The 4,098-nt window shown below is 58.6% G+C and overlaps 1 long non-coding RNA gene across 1 annotated transcript in view; it reads right to left on the bottom strand.

The window, feature by feature from the left end:
* Positions 1-429: 429 nt before the first annotated feature.
* LOC140395851 (uncharacterized) overlaps positions 430-4,098 on the bottom strand; it is a 130,168-nt gene continuing 126,499 nt past the window's right edge. The window contains exon 3 of the long non-coding RNA XR_011936333.1: positions 430-560. This is a non-coding gene — a long non-coding RNA (uncharacterized lncRNA). The remainder of the gene's footprint in view (positions 561-4,098) is intronic.

Below are 4,098 nucleotides of genomic sequence, written 5' to 3'. Positions count from 1 at the left end.
GACCCAAACCCCTTCCCTTTCACTCCCACTGTACACAATCCCAATGGACCCACACCCCTTCCCGTTCACTCCCACTGTGCACAATCCCATTGGACCAAAACCCCTTCCCGTTCACCCCCCACTGTGCACAATCCCAATGGACCCAAACCCCTTCCCGTTCACTCCCACTCTACACAATCCCAATGGACCCACACCCCTTCCCGTTCACTCCCACTGTGCACAATCCCATTGGACCAAAACCCCTTCCCGTTCACCCCCCACTGTGCACAATCCCAATGGACCCAAACCCCTTCCCGTTTACTCCCACTGTGCACAATCCCAATGGTCCCAAACCCCTTCCCGTTCACCCCCAGTGTACACAATCCCATTGGACCCAAACCCCTTCCCGTTCACCGGTACATTTGGTGCTGAGGATTTGCGCTGACGTACTGGAGAAGTTGATGACACACGCTGCGATAATCACCAATCCCCCGACAATAGCCACAACACTCAGCAACTTCGCAACTCGTCCCCAGCCTGCGAGCACCGTCCACGTCTCCATTCTGGAAGCTGTTCCTGGACTGGAGCAGAAACAAATAGCATCAGGGAGCAAGTAGAGAGAGCTTTACTCTGTATCCAATAATAATAATCTTTATTAGAGTCCCTGCGACTGTGAGGCAGCAGTGCTAACCACTGTGACACCGTGCTGACCCGGGTCCCTGGCGCTGTGAGGCAGCAGTGCTAACCACTGTGACACCGTGCTGACCCGGGTCCCTGGCGCTGTGAGGCAGCAGTGCTAACCACTGTGACACCGTGCTGACCCGGGTCCCTGGCACTGTGAGGCAGCAGTGCTAACCAATGTACCACCTTGCCAACCCTGGTCCCTGGCGCTGTGAGGCAGCAGTGCTAACCACTGTGTCACCGTGCTGACCCGGGTCCCTGGCACTGTGAGGCAGCAGTGCTAACCACTGTGACACCGTGCTGACCCGGGTCCCCTGGCGCTGTGAGGCAGCAGTGCTAACCACTGTGACACCGTGCTGACCCGGGTTCCTGGTGCTGTGAGGCAGCAGTGCTAACCACTGTGTCACCGTGCTGACCCGGGTCCCTGGCGCTGTGAGGCAGCAGTGCTAACCACTGTGACACCGTGCTGCCCCGGGTCCCTGGCACTGTGAGACAGCAGTGCTAACCACTGTGTCACCGTGCTGACCCGGGTCCCTGGCGCTGTGAGACAGCAGTGCTAACCACTGTGACACCGTGCTGACCCGGGTCCCCTGGCCCTGTGAGACAGCAGTGCTAACCACTGTGACACCGTGCTGCCCCGGGTCCCTGGCACTGTGAGACAGCAGTGCTAACCACTGTGACACCGTGCTGACCCGGGGTCCCTGGCCCTGTGAGACAGCAGTGCTAACCACTGTGACACCGTGCTGCCCCGGGGTCCCTGGCACTGTGAGACAGCAGTGCTAACCACTGTGACACCGTGCTGACCCGGGTCCCTGGCGCTGTGAGACAGCAGTGCTAACCACTGTGACACCGTGCTGACCCGGGTCCCTGGCACTGTGAGACAGCAGTGCTAACCACTGTGTCACCGTGCTGACCGGGTCCCTGGCACTGTGAGGCAGCAGTGCTAACCACTGTGACACCGTGCTGACCCGGGTCCCTGGCGCTGTGAGGCAGCAGTGCTAACCACTGTGTCACCGTGCTGACCCGGGTCCCTGGCGCTGTGAGGCAGCAGTGCTAACCACTGTGTCACCGTGCTGACCCGGGTCCCTGGCGCTGTGAGGCAGCAGTGCTAACCACTGTGTCACCGTGCTGACCCGGGTCCCTGGCACTGTGAGGCAGCAGTGCTAACCACTGTGTCTCCGTGCTGACCCGGGTCCCTGGCGCTGTGAGGCAGCAGTGCTAACCACTGTGTCACCGTGCTGACCCGGGTCCCTGGTGCTGTGAGGCAGCAGTGCTAACCACTGTGCCACCGTGTTGACCCGGGTCCCTGGCACTGTGAGGCAGCAGTGCTAACCACTGTGTCACTGTGCTGACCCGGGTCCCTGGTGCTGTGAGGCAGCAGTGCTAACCACTGTGTCACCGTGCTGACCCGGGTCCCTGGTGCTGTGAGGCAGCAGTGCTAACCACTGTGCCACCGTGTTGACCCGGGTCCCTGGCACTGTGAGGCAGCAGTGCTAACCACTGTGTCACTGTGCTGACCCGGGTCCCTGGTGCTGTGAGGCAGCAGTGCTAACCACTGTGCCACCGTGCTGACCCGGGTCCCTGGTGCTGTGAGGCAGCAGTGCTAACCACTGTGTCACCGTGCCAATCTGGGTAGCTGGCGCTGTGAGGCAGCAGTGCTAACCACTGTGTCACCGTGCTGACCCGGGTCCCTGGTGCTGTGAGGCAGCAGTGCTAACCACTGTGTCACCGTGCTGACCCGGGTCCCTGGCGCTGTGAGGCAGCAGTGCTAACCAATGTGCCACGGACCTCCTGGCCGACAAGGCCTTCTGCCAGAAAACATCACAGGCCATCGGCGATTGCGTGACTAACAACCAGAATGGGGAGGCCTCACCCTCCACGTTCTGGGAGGCGCTGAAGGCTGTGATTAGGGGAGAGATTATAGCCGACAAGCTCATAGAGACAGGGAAGAAAATGCGGCGAGGCAATACCTATCGACTCCATCCTGGAGGTAGACCGTATATACTCCGAGGGCCCGACTGTAGAGCTGCTGGCGGGGAGGAGAAAGCTACAAATGGACTTTGTCCTGCTCTCCACGAGGAAAGCAGGCGGGGAAGGCACCAGGACCCAACGAGTTCCCGGCAGACTTGCGGCGGTCTGGCCCGGCACCTACGGGAGACGTTCGCAGACTCACTCGCGAGGGGCACTTTGCCTCCAACGCTAACACAAGCCACGATCTCGCCAATACCCCCAAAAAAGTTAAGAAAATCCACCAACGACTCTGCTTTCTCAGAAGACGAAGGAAATCTTGCCTGTCAGTTACGACCCTCACCAACTTCTACAGATGCACCATAGACAGCATTCTTTCTGGTTGTATCACAGCTTGGTATGGAGCCTGCTCTGCCCAAGACCGCAGGAAACTACAAAAGGTTGTGAATGTAGCCCAGTCCATCACACAAACCAGCCTCCCATCCATTGACGCTATCTATAATTCCCGCTGCCTCGGAAAGGCAGCCAGCATAATTAAGGACCCCACGCACCCTGGACATTCTCTCTTCCACCTTCTCCCGTCAGGAAAAAGATACCAAAGTTTGAGGTCACGTACCAACCGACTCAAGAACAGCTTCTTCCCGACTGCCATCAGACTTGTGAATGGACCGACCTTGTATTGAGTTGATCTTTTATCTACACCTTGCTGTGACTGTAACATTATATTCTGCAGCCTCTCCTTCCTTCCCTATGTACGGTACGCATTGTTTGTACAGCAGGCAAGAAACAATCCTTTTCACTGTGTACTAATGTGACAAAAGTAAATCAAATCAAAGCCAAAGACCTGACAGAATGTGGATCCCACAGACCGAAATGGAAGTACGTCATTGAGGTACTGGAGCGGTTTGAACGAGCGACACCTCGTGGGTGAAGCGCCTGTACAATGCTCCCAAGGGGAAGCTCTGAATACCTCCCGCTGCCCAGGGATGCCCACAGGACCCGTCCCTGGAAATTGAACCCCTGGCGATCGCCCTGCCAGAGGCCAGAGGCGGGAAGGGTACCCGAAGAGGAGGCAGTGAGCACAGAGTCTCGCTCCATGCGGGCGTCCTGCTCCTCTACACCCCAGGGCAGCCTGAAAGCAGACGGGCAGCTCCTGGGGGAGCTCAGAGCGTTCCCGGGTCTACAAAACAAGCTGGGCAAGAGCGAGGCCAACCCCAGCTGCAGGGATCCCATTCAAACCAACCCAAAACAAATTCCGCTACCTGGGGATCCAGATAGCCAGGAACTGGACAGGGACGGGGTGGGGTGGGGGTGGGGGGGCCTCAATGAGGACCTGGAACGAAACGAGGCAGCACGTTGGTCTGACCGAGATGTCCCCCATGGGCAATCAGCACAAATTCCCACCAGAGACGCCCCCACATTTCAGAGGAGGAGACAGAACGGGGGGGGGGGGGAGACGCGAGCGGTCAG

This window comes from Scyliorhinus torazame, chromosome 19 (genome assembly GCF_047496885.1).
Source record: "Scyliorhinus torazame isolate Kashiwa2021f chromosome 19, sScyTor2.1, whole genome shotgun sequence".
Classification (NCBI taxonomy): domain Eukaryota; kingdom Metazoa; phylum Chordata; class Chondrichthyes; order Carcharhiniformes; family Scyliorhinidae; genus Scyliorhinus; species Scyliorhinus torazame.
The sequence above is the reverse complement of the archived record's forward strand: the minus strand, read 5'-3'. Positions and strand labels throughout refer to the sequence as shown.